Source organism: Sitophilus oryzae, unplaced genomic scaffold (assembly GCF_002938485.1).
Source record: "Sitophilus oryzae breed Bouriz unplaced genomic scaffold, Soryzae_2.0 scaffold_460_pilon_pilon, whole genome shotgun sequence".
NCBI lineage: Eukaryota > Metazoa > Arthropoda > Insecta > Coleoptera > Curculionidae > Sitophilus > Sitophilus oryzae.
Window position 1 is genome coordinate 316,869 of NW_022147041.1, and position 17,000 is coordinate 333,868.

Below are 17,000 nucleotides of genomic sequence, written 5' to 3' on the forward strand. Positions count from 1 at the left end.
ATTACAGGGACACAGTAAAAAGACAAAACATTTAGACCCTTGAAAGAGAAATGTTTGCAATGGATATTAATAAATTCTAGCCAATTTGTACGATGTACAATACAGGCAATATTTCTGCCTCCTAACGCACTATTCGTGTAAAAGAAGATGTGGGTATTGTATTTATAGGTAGTTAATGATACATGGAATATATTTCTATATTATTGCAATAACGATGTCTTTATGTTATATTTTTTTAGAACAGATTTATTATTAGTTGGCTAGTGTGTTAGTAGGATAGCCATTGGTAGTTATAAAGTATGAAGTCGTCAGGTATATATAATAGGAATTGATCAAAGCTTATACATTTATTGTGATATTTATATTGTGAATTTAAGTAGTTAGTTTTGGTTGTTTAATAAACGAATTAATGTGCTTATTGTGTATCTAATTAAAAGAACAATGAAAAGTTGAATACCGTAGGGGTACGTATGTTATACAAAGAATTTGCATCAACATTTTTTGGTTATATACTTGTACTGATATTTGTTTCTTGAACTAAAGAATTATACACTACCTACTACACAATATATAATCTGCAGCTACATAGGTAGGTAGCTATTGGTAATTAAATTTTTTATCTAATATAATATCTAACATCAGAAATATTGTTAATTATCAACTATAAACAACTAAGAACTAGAATTATCAACTATAAACACAATATAATATACTGTATCTTAAGCAATATGTAATTATTTAACAATTATTTTTTTTGGGAAATAAAAACTGGTACTAAATTCTTTTTGACTATTTAATTTCTAAGTCACAAATAATGGTGGACAAATAGCAAGAAAATTATACAAGTAAAACATAATTTTAACTTATTTCTCTAATGGAATTTTGGTATTGATCTACTTAGTAGGATATGCAGTTTATCATATTTTTGAATATTTATATTCAATATTGTTCAGGAACAGCCCAATTACTCTGAAAAAAAAATATATGGTCAAATTCTTTGAAAAGAAACTTTTAAAATCAGTAATGATAAAAAAATATATAATTGTTGTATAGCAGAACCAGGGGACACAGAATTAGGGGAATTAACAATAGATTATTAAAAACTGCCTTCTCTTAAAAAAGTAGTATTATATGCACTTAGAAAGACTATAAAGGATATAAGTACGCATAGAAAGAAAGTAAGTATCAATACTACTGATATATATATATATATATATATATATATATATAATACTATATATGAATACAGTATACAGTATACACTAGTAGTATAAAAAATAACAGCACAGTCGGCACACTTTAAAATAAAAAGCAGCATAATATTCAGGTATATAAGTAAAATTTTCTCAATAATATTAGAATATGAAATAAATTGCAACTAAATTTTAATTAATAAACATAAACAAATAAAATTGTCAGTGTTATTAAAACTTTATGCAAATATATGTAACCTTAATACTTTGTCTTTAATCCTACTCTTCTGACATGGCTTTTCAAACTTATCCCCAAATCTCAATTCTTGTTATTAAGAATAATATTTATGAACTTTTGTTTCCATATTAATTTCAATATATTTGAATAAAACTGGAAAAATAATCAATATTGGCACTTGAAATTTTAATTTCTTATGTCCTTAAATTATTTATATCGTGTTATACATAATACTTACATAAATATTCAATTTAAAAATAGATCAGCACTTGAACGAGTGAATATAAAATAGTATATTATCAATTTCTATGAGCAATATCATTACTAAATCAAGGAAATCTATTCCTAATGCCAATTTAAATTCTGTGAAGGCACAACACTTTCTTCAATATTTGTTTACTTCCAAAAAATGTCAAAGCATATAACTTAAAATAATATTTCAAGTATATATTTAAATTTTTGACATGCACTCATTTTTTTATAAATTTTTGACATACACTCAGATTTAGAACATCTGAAATGAGAAATTTTGTAATTCTACACGTCTAAAAAGATATAATAACATTTTTCTCACTATAGAGCGAAATTTCTTTGCGGCTTCAGATACAAAACTTGAGGATTTCCATACATCGAAATACAAAATAAGATATTATTTATTAGTAGACAAATACCAGAATATAGAAGGCCAAACCAAACCTCTAGGAAATAACTTTAAAATAAATTATTTATTCAAAAAACTTTTGGATTTTGGATCTATAAATTACAATAACAATCTCATCACATTTGTCAGTGAAATGAGTCAAAAAACATAGGTTACCGTCAATTTATATGTTTTCAATTTCAAATACTCGACGCCCATTGGTCGTGACGAAATCGACTTCCTCGACAAAATACGGCACGTTTTTTTTGGGCCAGTCGAATATCCTTATTCTATATATCCTTGTGTTGTGGTTACTTGTTATAATCATAATATAATATAATAAATAATTATAATTATATAATAGAATAGTAAAAAATGTTACTAGTTGCTAACGCAATTTTAGGACATGATTTATGAAACTTTTTTGGGTGAAACTACAGATACAGGGTTATTCACCACATAAGACACTGGAGTATTGTAACTAAATGATTAGATTTTTAAAAATTGGAATTTTTTGGTTTGTTGAAGTACTATTAGAGCTACAATTTAAAAATATTTTTACAAGATACAGAGTGACCCAAATAAATAAAAAATATCAATATTTCTCTAGGCATATTTAAATTTTTAAAACCAAATATTGTACTGAAGTTTTTCTGTTTACTAAATTTTGTGTTGCAATAATAAAAATTATACTACCTTATACAGAGTGTTTAAACATTTATTTTAAATAATTTCTAGCTTTGATCGGCAATAACTCCTTTAATTTAAATGGAACGCCCTGTTTATTTTACGAGAATCAGTAGTTTCATAGTTGTCGATTTTCGAAAGAAATCAGTACATGTATATTATTTCGTATATTTTTCATTTTATTGATTTCATGGAAAGCAGTGTTCATTAAAATGTTGTATCCTATGTTATAGGACTTGTTTCTCTCTACAATTTCCTGTCTCACACTGTACCGTTTGTGTCCGGGAAGGGTTCATAGTTTCATAGTTGTCGATTTTCGAAAGAAATCAGTGCATGTATATTATTTCGTATATTTTTCATTTTATTGATTTTATGGAAAGCACTGTTCATTAAAATGTTGTATCCTATGTTATAGGGTTGGTTTCTCTCTACAGTTTCCTGTCTCACAAAGTAGAGTTTGTGTCGGGGAAGGGGTCATAGTTTCATAGTTGTCGATTTTCGAAAGAAATCAGTGCATGTATATTATTTCGTATATTTTTCATTTTATTGATTTCATGGAAAGCAGTGTTCATTAAAATGTTGTATCCTATGTTATAGGACTTGTTTCTCTCTACAATTTCCTGTCTCACACTGTACCGTTTGTGTCCGGGAAGGGTTCATAGTTTCATAGTTGTCGATTTTCGAAAGAAATCAGTGCATGTATATTATTTCGTATATTTTTCATTTTATTGATTTTATGGAAAGCACTGTTCATTAAAATGTTGTATCCTATGTTATAGGGTTGGTTTCTCTCTACAGTTTCCTGTCTCACAAAGTAGAGTTTGTGTCGGGGAAGGGGTCATAGTTTCATAGTTGTCGATTTTCGAAAGAAATCAGTACATGTATATTATTGTGTTCATGTATATTACACTGTTCATTAAAATGTTGTATCCTATGTTATAGGGATTACTTCTCTCTACAACTTCCTGTTTCACAATGTACCGTTTGTGTCCGGGAAGGTTTCATAGTTGGTCGATTTGCGAACAGAGTACAAAATTGCCTATCAAATTGCATTACTATTTCTTACCTTTACCTTATTAAATTATATCGTCAATCTCTTTAAATTTTCATAGAAAATGAATTTTATTATAATTTAAACCTCATTTATCAATATACCCATGGAATATTGATATTTTAGATTATTTTTAAAGATGTAAGTAATTTTCAAAGAGTACAGTGGATCAATATTGTCGATATAATTAACTTATTTCATTATAAAATAAAAAGAACTGTTTAAATATTTGTTAAAGAGGACCAATTAATATGATCTCAGTATTCAAAGTACATTAATTGGTTGTTTGCGTTGATTAATAATAATTGCTCCAAATACTAAAAGCTGTATTTTGTATGTGTAACAGTGTGATAAAAAATAACACCTTATAAATTTTATTTAATTTTTTGACGAATGCTTACGTTCATTTTCATAACTTATTCTTATGTTGAGATATGAATCAGATATGATTCAAATTTACATTTATTTAGAATCATTTATTAACTAAAACAATTAACTATGTAATTAACTCATTTTTGGGCCGAAATAATGGCGGTATATTTAAATACTCTTTTACAAAAATTTAAATATTGTTCTTTTTGTAAACAAATGGGCTTGCAATATTATCGTTTTTAGCACCTGCACGTTTTGTACATTTGTTGGTTAAAAAAAATTAAAACGTCATGTTCCATGGATTGAGATATCCGATCTCGACCTATTGTTATATCGTTAAAAATAACCTAAAATGTCAATATTCCATGGGTATATTAACAATGAGGTCTAAATTATAAGACAATGCATTTTCTACAAAAACTTGAAGAGATAGGTAAGATATGGTGTGATACAATTTGCTAGAACAATTAAATTATGCACTTTATTCTCATAAAATGTACAGGGTGTTCCATAAAAAGAGGAAGAAGAAGACAACACAAACATATTTAGCGAAAATTGTGTATACTGATTAAAATAAAAGGCTGTGATTGGTTTTGATCATCTGTAATTTTCTATAAAAATCTACAAAAAATAATAATTTGAGAGGACAAGGGTCAACAAAATCATGATGTTTCAGCTGACGAATTAGATTTTAGATTTAATTTATACGTACACCAGGCTACTAGTAACATAGCAAGTTGCCGGACGAATTTACGTTTACCCGTATTGCGTTCGTACTCGAGAGTCACTGCCGGCTAGTCGGCTAGTCAGGCAGTACGCAGTTGCAGTTGTGCTTCGACGGGTCGGTCGTGACAGACTAGGAATATGACGCGAGTGCCGAGTATTTATTATTTTCATTTTAAGTGTTTACCTTCACTTAAGGTAACATATAAAATAAAAATTATTAAATATTTATTATTTAAGTGTGTTTACAAGCCAAAACTACAAATAAATAAATTCTCTAAACCCAAAAAAAACTATAATGTTACTCTAAATAAAAAAAAAGTTATAACAAGTGTTCAAAAAGACCACCTTCTTGTGCTAGACAGAAACCTAGGCGGTCGTAAAATCCCCGTCTGACATTGGCTAACATATTAGGGCTAATAGTTTGGAAAGCCTCTCGTATTTTTACTTGAAGCTCATCCAGATTATTAGCCCTATTATGACCATACACTTAGGATTTTACATAACCCCACAAAAAGAAATCATTGGGAGAAAGATCTGGTGATCTAGCGGGCCACAAAATAGTTCCATATCCACTAATTAAACGGTTGGGAAAAGTATTGTTCAAATATTCTTGAACAATACGGGCATTGTGGGCAGGGCAACCACCTCAGCAATTTGATTACTTGAAAACGTGGGATTTTGATCCGCGGTAGCACAAACGAACACTTGCTTTAACTCCTGTTCTTCATGCACCCATGTGTTTCAAAATTATTAATAACTCTTGATATATTAGATAAAGATGGAATTGGCCTGTTTACATAAGTTTGTGGAAAAATTGTTTGTATATCCCGATAAGACCTATTTTGGAAATACCATTTTACAATTTGAATTTTCTCACGAACTTCATAAACATCCAAATTATTTTACTTAAAAAATAAATTTTACACGAGAACTGTCGCGAGAATCTACGTATTCGTTTTGGCTATTAAAACACGATTAAATACAAATTCTGAAACATTCTTAGCACATATCGACCTATTTTTATTTTATCGCATTTTTTCGCCTGCTTTTTATCCGGCGGACGGGTATACGCTAATTCGTCCGGTTCTGCCTATGTTACTACTACGGTGGTCCGGTCTGTATATTCTATTTCATTTAATAATTCTGTTTAGAATTGTTTGGTATTCGAACGTTGTAGACGTTGATTAATATCCTATAAATAATATTTCAAAAACAATTAATTTTATGCATAAAAGTATTTTAACATCACTTTTTCGGCTGACATATCTACAAATTAATTTCGAAATTTATACTTAATTAACTCATACACAATTCGTCAGTCCGTTCGCTGAATCTAAATTTAAATAATACAAATGTCCAGAGCCCGTTATACGAGACGTCTTTTAAATCCGGTTCTGCATTTATCGATCTTGGTCGGTTTGACTTTTGTCACACGAACTAATTTCCGGCTACGGGACGAGATGTAATTTACCCTGTTTCATTTATCTTTCTCTTTGTCTGGACGGTTTGAATTTAACAGTGACCAACGTCCAGAAATTATTGCCCGGACTCGCCTTAAATCCGAACTAGGGTCGGACCGTTTTACGAGAAATGCGCTCTGTAATGCCGGGCACGGTGTAAGATGGGAAGTTGTTGTTTTGTACCGGTGGAGGTAATGTACATTTTAAATAGAAAAGGTTCAACGATAAATAATGATAATTTAATTAATAAAAAATAAAAATTTGCACTTACTCTTTTCCAACATCAAAAAAATTCTTATTTTGATGGTTACTAGCATAACTAATTTAATTTTAAGAATTAAAATTAATTTAGATGGGGATCAAAAAAAAATACAATGGTTTGCACACGAAAAACGCATGAAAGGTAGCCTGTTTTCTGGCTACCACGCATAGCTCTTGAAGGGAAACCCATGGGTAAAAGACCTTCAAAAAGATGGAAAGATAGTTGGCAGTCCATCTCCCAAGAACTCCTACAGAGGCAACCTTAAAACTACTACATATACTGCCATTACTCGCTGACGAGTATTCGATACACATCAGAGGATGGTCACGCAAGGCGTTTTCTTTCATGAGCTTTTCTGTGACTGAAAAGCCCGATACGTGATGTTATCTGCCCACCGCACTCCGGACATTCAAAAATCTCATTGCTTTGTTGCCTCTTTACTTTTTGGTTGTCACTGTTAACTGAGTTTATAATTCTTCTCCATTGAGTTCTATTGGGAACTGCTTCTTCCCAATGATTCTGCATGTTAATCCCCTTTAAGTTTTCGTGGAAAATGTCCTTGCACCTTTTGAGTTGTCCACCCGGCCTCATCTTACCCTCTACAAGCTCACCGTAACGCAGATATTTTGGTATGCGGTTTTCTTGTATTCTGCATACGTGACCAGCCCATCTTAAGCGGGATTTTGTAACCATAACTTCAATACTCTCGCAGTTAGATTTTTCAAGGACTGATACATTTGAGACATGATGGAACCACCGGATTCTTAAGAGTTGTCTAAGATGTCTCTGTTGCAACTTGTTTCGCTTCTCAGATTTCGCTTCCACATAACATGGTGGGGATTATAATTGATCGGTAAACTGCAAGTTTCGTTTTTGTACTCAAGTCATGATTGTAGAAAACCCTGCCTTTTAATTTTCAGAATGCTTTTGAGGCGCTGCTAATCCTGTGCTGAATTTCAGAGTCAATATTGGCCTTTTCCGAAATCAAACTGCCGAAATAATTAAATTCCGCCACGTATTCCAATAGTTCTTCACCGATTTTTATAGCATTGTTGTGATCTTCCGGGGAAGTGCACATGATTTTAGTTTTGTCGATGTTTAACTTAAGGCCCAAAGTCTCGTATACCCAGGTATATGTGTTCAACATTTCTTGTAATTGTTGTAACGACAGATCGACTAGGTCTCAAATAAGTAGAAGAAGAAATTAGTTTTTATCTTCTGCTGATGGCTAGCGAATTTGGAATTAGTGCGTATTGTTAAGTACATACAGTATCGGCAGGGTCTGGCTATGAATGCCGGTTTTCGAGTGTACGAAGATATATATTGTTATCACTAGATAAGATTCAGATATAAGATGCAGACATGATGAGGGCAACGCTATTATAAAATTATAGGATATCGCGTACAGTATAGATAAAAAAAATTATCTAGAAATCGGTCCGAATCAGTATATTAAACTGAAGTAGAATGTATGTATGAAGTATGCAGAAGAATGTAGAATAAGTAAGAGGGAGGGGGGGAGGGGTTAATCCCCGCAATCATTAAATATTTATTGTGTCTCCCTTCCTTGAGTTATAGCTCATCATACAGTCTATAACTCATCATACATGGGGATCTTCCTGTTGTAAGAGGGACATCCTCCTCTAACAACAGGGTTAGCCGTCCGTGCCTTTCATAGTCGAGGAGCTTGCCTCCGGCTGAAGTACGCGTGAAGTGGATACTGGAAGATCTGTCTCCATTTTCTCCACCCCTTTAATTTGGTCTCTCCTTGGACCTGATACCGGTGTATGTCCCGAATCTATAATAGAAAATATATCCCTCTTTCTCTATTGTCTCCTTGGATTTGAAGTATATTACACGGCAAAAGTTAGTTGGTCCACTTCTACAGAACCCAGCATTTAGAAGTAAAGGAGACGAGAATACAATGGGTTGCCCCCTTATGCCCCAAGGTTGGCTAGTAGAGGCTAGTCTTCTCTCTAGCCACACATCCCGTTGACCTGGTCCCGCCACCATAGGATTTAGATTTTTGGCGTGGTTGTTTCCTCTTGGTCCGAACGATTAAGCTAAGACCCCCCACACACTCTGCCCGTGATACATGACGACAAGCAGCAGAGGGTGCCTCGTATGACAGACAGGGGCATCGTTATTGCCCCGATCGTTATACGTCTTGGTGCAATTTCCTGGCCACGACAATACAGCCGGGAACAAGAAAATGAGACGCTCTTTAGACCCAGCCAGGGGAAACACCGTGGCAGATGACCCACCACCAGTGAAGATGAACACACATAGTGAATGAAGCTATAGGAACTACCATCAAGGCCAAGCCGCAAGAGACGTGGCAAAACCGTGAGGATTGCACTACAGCTCGAAAACTGTGACTAGTGGTAGATAACAAAAAGACAAAACAATTACTAGAGCACAAAAAGAACCTAGTACGCATACTTGTAGGTGTCATCACTGGGTACTGCTCCACGGGGGTAAACCTCGTGAGATGGAAAGTTTCCAACAACGCGATGACTACTGCAGAGAATGCGGAGAGGAAAAACTAACCATAAAGCACCTGCTGTGCCACTGTCCGGCACTGGAATACCGACGCTTTAAAACTTTAGGGCAATATTTTTCGGAAGGACTAGAGGAAGCAGCAGAAACCAACATCAGCGACATCGGGAACTGACAAAGCTGGAAGTGCTTTAACTCAAAGAAAGAACGAAAGGAAGGTTTGGTACAATAACACAGAGTTATTGCAATGGACCCAAGGCCTCCAAGAGAGGGATAAAATATGATCTCAAACCCCAGCAACCTAATCTAACTTAGATCCAGCCAAAGTACCAGAAGGGGTTCTTCCTGGCACCTGAGTAGGAGCTTCCCCACCAACCACAAGGTCTTGCATCTCCTAGGGGAAGATATTAAACTGTAATTATAATAATTTGATATTATTATATTCATAGAAAAACACTACGGCTCTCTAAGGTAATAATATTGTCTGAAATATACACAAAACACCTACAAGAAACTAAAACAAAATAATGTTGGTATTTACCAATGCAAAAATATACAATTGTTTTCAAAATAAAGTCCGTAGCGAATCCACTCAACGTCAGAGACAAGTGACATTCCAAATTAAAATTTATCCAGGCGTAATTAAACCAATTTTAACTCCATACATTTGAATTCTATTTAGAATTATTTCCAATCTGAAACAGTGCAGAACTATAAAACATTGTTAATTCAACTTCAACAAAAAATAGAAACATTTTTTCGTTCGTGTTTAATTGTAATGAATTGCATGCGGATTTTACATATTAGCTTATATCACGTTTCAACATAAAAACTAAAATCGCTAATACTATTGTAAAAAAATAAAAATAGAGTTGATAAAGCATGCGAGTACAAATGAATTTGAAAACAATAGACGAATGCAAGTAAATGTGAATCAAAAGTGTCGAACAAATTATTTTGTTTTTATGAATGTGAATTAAACTAACAATGAATTAATTTGGCGTCTATACAATTCGTACACTGTTCAAGTTTAGTAGTTTTATTTTATTTCTTAGTACACGCAAGCCTCATCATAAATCATTTTGTTAATACTCAGTTGTCTATGAATATCTCTCAGTTTTTGTTTAGATTATTATGATAGCTAAATTTCCGTCTATGTGATTAATACACTGTTCTAAAAATAACTGTTTCCAAGAAATAAACCCGCCTATAGACATTATTTATACAGTTCTAGTTTGTGTTTATTTTTTTTCTCATTTAACGAAGAGTCAAGTTAAAGTATTATTTATTTAAATTTTTAATTAATTTCAGGATCAATTTTCAAATAACTTCATTTCCAAGTTTTATAGTAAGCATAAAGAGGATGATTCACGGCCACAGCAGGTTAGACGTTATTTTTTTTCAAACTTTATCAGTCACATTGGTATAATATTAATATATAATAAAATTGGTATTCTAATGAAATTCTGGAAATAAAATTACAATAATAATATATTTTTTTAAATCACTTTACTGAAGGAACCCGGAGATTCCGCTATAGGGATATCTAGTTGAACAGTTGTTTAATAGACTTAATCTACAGGGTGAGTTTTAAATAATGCGCATAATTCTGGGGTAATATATTTCGATCCCAGGAACACGGTAGTAAGATTCTTTTTCGTGAAAAAAAAATGTTTAAAATTTTGTATTTTCAATTTGTTGGGGATTTTTTAGTTAATACATAGTATCTTGGTAATGCGACAACATAGGTAGTAGATTAAAGGAAGCTATGAGTATAAAGGATTAAGAGGAATGCAGAAAATCCCGAAAAAATCCAGTGGTTTCAAAAAATTAAACAAAAAAACAATTTTATTAAATTTTCAAATAAAATAACTTAGCTATTTTGTACTTATTTGAAAAGCCGCAAAGGAAAAATATGTTTTTTTTCATCAAGATTTGTTATCCCTCAAAATAAGTGTACTTATTTGAAACATACCCTGTCTAATAGTGGTGATTTGAACAATATTAGAAGAAATGAAAAATAATATATTTTTCACTATATATACTAGAGTGCACCAAAAAAAAATATATATTTTTTTCCTTTTAGTTACCACCGTCAACATATCGTTCAGGATAATGAGAAAAAAAAAATTCTAGTAAAGTTTCAGTTGTTAATATTAATACTAAGAAGTGGCTTACCCTGATTTTCTATTTCCCAGATAAATAAATAATAATTAAATAACACGGGGAAACAAATGCTTTTTTTTTGGAATTTTATTGCGTTCTAACAAATCAGCGTTTTGTAAAAATCAATACACACAGGAAATTGAACAGTCTTCAAAAAAGAATTGATATGAATTTTCTTAATCGACTCGTTTGAATGTTACTGAAGGCTAAAGTTGAACTTCAAATCGTATATGATAACTTATAATGTTTTATGTTTTATCACGAATAATGGCTCAAAAACATAAAATATAAAAAATTGTTAAAAAAACGGGCCTCCTGTATACAAAAAGACACCAGTGCTTGGCCTTTGCAAATGATTTAGTTTATCTTAGCAAGAGATCGGAAGGAGCTGATATGGGTGACCAAAAGACTAGAAGATCAAGCACAAAATGTAGGCTTAGTGTTTAATAAGAAGAAAAGTTTATGGAGTTTTTTTTTAAGTTTATAGAGTGGTCAGATAGGGATTTTCAGAAGGGAAGATGACTACAAATAGATTCTGAGAGAGGGAAACGATACAAGTTTGAGGAAGTATACAGGGTGATTCCTGTAAGTCGGTCATGCTTTTGGGGAATGATAGGGGACGTCGTAGTATTAATTTTGATATAGCACACTATGGGTCGGAAATGCCTCTTACGCAAGATACAGGGTGTTAAAGTTTTTGAAAAATTAAAGATATTCTTTAATAGTTTTTTAACAGTTCAAAGTATTGTTAAAAAATTTTATTATAGAAGTCTGCCTAACAGAGTTAGTCTTCCAGAATGAAATCAGCCGTCCGTCCCACCACCCCTCGCGACGTCCCATGGTCCGTTATAGCGTACTACGTTTAGCTTACGGTGTGTTTGAAGTCGGAATCAAGTCCGAAGTGAATTTTTCAGTGTTTTTCAGTAGGTTTTGTTTTTGTTTAACGTACTTTTGAATCTGCGAATGTTCGATATGGTACGACAGTGTCAAGTGTGTGGAAAAATAAGCTCAAATTACCCGAATTTGTCTTTTCACAGGTAGGTATTGTTTTGACGTTTTATATTTCCGGCGTAATTGTACATAGGCGTCCCATAAGGGAGCCTCTCACATTAAAATAATTTCTAATTATATTTGTTGAATTTTGATCTATTAAAACAAGAACGTAGTAGCCGGTAATTGAATTATAATTCGTCTCAATTACTACCTAACTGTTGTAGATCATAACAAATTTGAATATAAACGCTGCATTTGAAACTTTATTATAAGCCAAAAAGTGAGATTTTTTTCTTAAATTGCCTCATATATTTTGGTCATTATATACGATATTCTAAAGGAAATTTGCTCAACAAATAAACAAAGGTGTTTACCCTGACCTTTTTTACATTTTATTACTTTATTATATCTGCCCTTCGGCTTTGTTTAGATAATTTTTACCACCTTTAGACAATTTTTTACACAAATACATCTTCCTAGAGTTATTTGTACGGTGTGTTTAACTTTTTTGGAATGGGACGAACTGTAAATAATTTTAGGCTACTAGTTTTATACATACCTATATTCTGAGTGACCCAGGCCTCCCAAAAAGCTTTTAACCTATTACGTTTTTAGTTTGTGATTTTTATTTCAATTTTTACATAAGATGAGGACCATTGTAACGCACATTTTCAAAATATTTTTGTCAACATACAGGGTGATTCAAACCGCAAAACATATACTTAATACAGTTCATGAAGATTGAGACATTTAACTAAAATTTGATTATCTGAAATCCTTTGAAAGTGAAATGAATCCTTTGAAAGTAATGGATTTGTAAATAAACGTAATAGGTATTCATTATCATGCGACAGAAATCCCATACTGTAGCACACAGATGTTATACTTTTAATGATAAATGCCTTCTATTGAGAGACTAAAAGGCAATTGCCTCTGTATCAGAGCCATCATAATACAAGAAGAAGACCGAAAGTCAAATCTTGTCTTTGAAAAAAAACACAATTTCTCATTAAATATTGATTTTAGGTATAGGAAGTTATTAATAATACAAGATTAAACAACTATAATACAGTACTTCACAGGAAGCTATCGATTGCGAACTAACTAAATCGTTACTAATTACTAATTTTGAAAAGTTCTTTTTAAGATAAAAAAAGGTAAAACTAAAACCTAAACTATCATTTGAGATTAAACGGGAAGTTCTAAATAATGTTGCCTATTCTAAATAAGTAAAATTTATTTATAAGTTTTAGTTAATTTTTAGTAAATTCCCAATCAAATTTGGACGAAAAGAATATTTCTGTTTGCTGTAGGTAATTTTCTCAGGGAAAATACGTAAATCAAAATGACTTTTTAACTAAAAAAAAGTCAAAAGGACAAGTTATTCCTAAAAAGGTCTGTCCTTTTCAAAAATGGACAAGTGGCAACCCTAGGTATTTCTGGAATGGAAATTTAATGGCAAATCTACAACTTTAGTTTGAAAATATGTTCCGGCCACCTATGTTTACAAAAATGTCTAAAATATGCTTTACCATTGCCTCCATATTCTGAAAGAAAAGTCACCAACCCCAAATCTAATATAGAACTGTTTCGGAAGCCTGAGTCACCCTGTAAATATTCAAAAGTAACTGAAAGTTTATATAGAAGTAACTGAAAGTTTAAATTGAAAATCGACGTTGGAGCGATTTTCGAAAACTACTAACGTTTCAACATAAGTATATGTGGGATATTAATTATATTATTATATTAGACCTTATAACAAAGCTCATCTGACAAAAAAGTGTTAATGTAGTATATTAATATGGAGCAAAAATTTTACTAATTACTTTACTTTTACTTTATTAATTAAATTCGTTCCAAAAAACGATACGCCACTGGCCATTAGAACAATCCAAATGCGCCTAGTTGCCGGGGTCGGAAATTTTAGACTTCTCTATCTCTTCTGTCCTTGTTTGACACATTGGAATGTTTGATACACTACCAACGAGTATTTATGAATGAGATGTTCGGTCCAGCTTTATAATGTCTTTGGAATCAAACAATGATACGACCAATAGTGCTGTTCAATGCAACGGAGGCTAGAGATTTGGGAAATAAAAATACTGAGAAAGATTTTTTGAGGCAAGAAGATAGACAAATCAAATCAAATCAAATCAAATCTTTTTATTAGGCCCCAATATAAAAAATATATAAAATATAAACCATACTTTGGCTGACTAATCGCCTAATAGCCTAATAAGGAATGCACCGCGATTACAAAACCGATTCACTGATTGCCAAAGGCATCAGTGTGGCACACTCCCTGTAAAAAATAACTAAACAGAATTTCATTTTCAATACAATAATATACCAACAACAAACAAACCCGTAAGAAAAACAGAGGACCACCGGCAAAGCAAAAAGAAACCCCGAGCGCACAGAACAAAGCGTCTGCAAGACAATTTAGCAATGTTAAAAAATATATAAATACAATTTCAACACATACACAAATATTTTCCAAAATTGTAAAGCTGAGCAGTGAGCCAGTCAAAACCATATCAAATTAAAGGCCCGTTCACCACAGTTTGCCAAAATAACAAAAGATAAAAGATAAATTTAGAAATAACTACTATATTATATTCGATTGTAAAAGCAGCAAATTATTTTTAACATATTTATTAAAATAATGTGATTTAAGGCATTTAACACTAATTGGAAGAGAATTCCATAATTGCGGCGCAAGAAAAGAAAACGATTTCTGAAAGCCAGCCGTCCTATGTTGAGGTATTCTGAAACGATGTAAGTTTCTTGTTACGTGAGTGTGGTCAAAAAGTATAAACAATGATTTCAAATAAGGCGGTTGGCCAGTTTGTAAGATACGGTAGATAAATGTTAACATATGAAGTTTTCGCCTATTTACCATAGACAGAATATTAAATTGATTTAAATATGGCGTAATATGTGTACGAAATGAGATATTATACGAAAATCTCATGCAGGAATTTTGAAGTTTTGAATGGATCTGGCAACTATTTGAGTCAATGAAGAGCCGTATACCACATCTCCGTAATCAAACAAGGACAAAATTAGCGAATTGCACAGATAATATTTTGTATTCTGAGGAAGATGTTTCTTAAAATAAACCAAACCTTTTAGTCGCATATATGCAATTTTCAATTTATTTTTTTTACATGTATATCAAATTTTAAATTAGAGTCAAAATATATGCCGAGATTTCTAGCGTCCTTAACTATTGGTATTTTAGTATTATTAACACATATATCAAGATTGTCTGATAGATAATTGAGAATAGTCTGATTATTTCCAAGCAGCATAATACACGATTTGGATGCATTTAATTTTAGATTATGTTCCATTGAATATTTGTATATGTTATTAATATCTGTTTTAAAATTTTCTTCAGCTTGTTTTAAATTATCAGATGCAAAAGCACAGTAAATTTGTGAATCATCTGCGTACTGTTGTAATGTAGAAAACTCAATTTCTTTATTCATATAGGCAACATATAATGAAAATAGCAACGGCCCTAATATGGATCCTTGAGGAATTCCACATGTCATAGAAACGTAATTTGACTTTAATTGATGATTCCCCTGTCTTACTTGAACGCAATGCAGACGATTAGAAAGATAATTTTAAAAACGTTATAGAGTTTTCTGATAATCCGAAGTAATGGAGTTTAGCTAGTAACATATCATAATTTATAGTATCAAATGCCTTGCTAAAATCAAGCAAAGCAAGACAGGTGATTTTTTGTCTTCCATATTTACTCGAATGTCATTCACCAGTTTTACAAGACATGTGGTTGTACTAAATTTTTTTTCTGAAACCGATTGACACTCTGGCATTATTTTATTTTCGGTAAAAAATGAAAATAACTGCTTATGAATATGTTTCTCAATAATCTTAGAGACCACCGATAGAACACTGATTGGTCGTAAATCATTAAAAGTTTTTGGAACAGATACCTTGGCTAGAGGTCTAATAATAGATATTTTCCTAGAGGTCTAATAATAGATAGACAACATATCGACCAGAAGAGCAAATGAAGAATTAAAGCAACTATATCGGGCACCAAGTATAACGGGAGTAGCAAGAGCATAAAGACTGAGATGGTTGGGACACAATGAAAGAATGGCTGAAGCAAAAGTTCCTAGTATGATAATGAAACGTAAAATAGGTGGAAAGAGTAGACCGAGAACCAGATGGAAAAACTATGTTGATGAGGACTTGGAAGAGGATAAGAGTGGATGGGTGGATAATAAAGGCGAAAGACAGAAACAAATGGAGAATGATAACCAATCAAGGCATGAACTTTGCTTTATATTTATCTTACATACATATCTCACAAAACATAGATATAAAAAGCATAAAAGAAAAATTATGAGAAATAAAAATGTAAAGTAAGTTTTTTACAAAATCGTACTTTTATACGTCTTTATTTTGTAAATTTAATGGTCCAAGTTTACGTATAATATATTTTACAATAGAAGATTACGTCGATTTCGTTTGAAAAAAATGTTCCGGTTTAGTTATTTCACAAAACAATTTTCCACGTAGTTTAATGGCCGACCCAAATATCACGCAATTACCTGGATGGGAGAGCGCAGAGTTAGGTAAATTGTTTTCATTCCGACAGCAGCGTATAATCAACGCTCGCCAATTGGCTCTCTCGTTTCCGCCGGAAGATTTCGTGTTATTTTTGTGCCGGCG

At 32.1% G+C, this 17,000-nt stretch overlaps 1 protein-coding gene and 1 long non-coding RNA gene across 2 annotated transcripts in view; both read right to left on the minus strand.

The window, feature by feature from the left end:
- LOC115885855 overlaps positions 1-17,000 on the minus strand; it is a 335,423-nt gene that overhangs the window by 233,290 nt on the left and 85,133 nt on the right. The window lies entirely within an intron of this gene.
- LOC115885856 lies at positions 780-1,772 on the minus strand. Its single transcript, XR_004050801.1, has 2 exons — positions 1,452-1,772; positions 780-969 (listed from the first exon to the last, which is right to left on the minus strand). It is a non-coding gene; the product is annotated as an uncharacterized LOC115885856 (long non-coding RNA).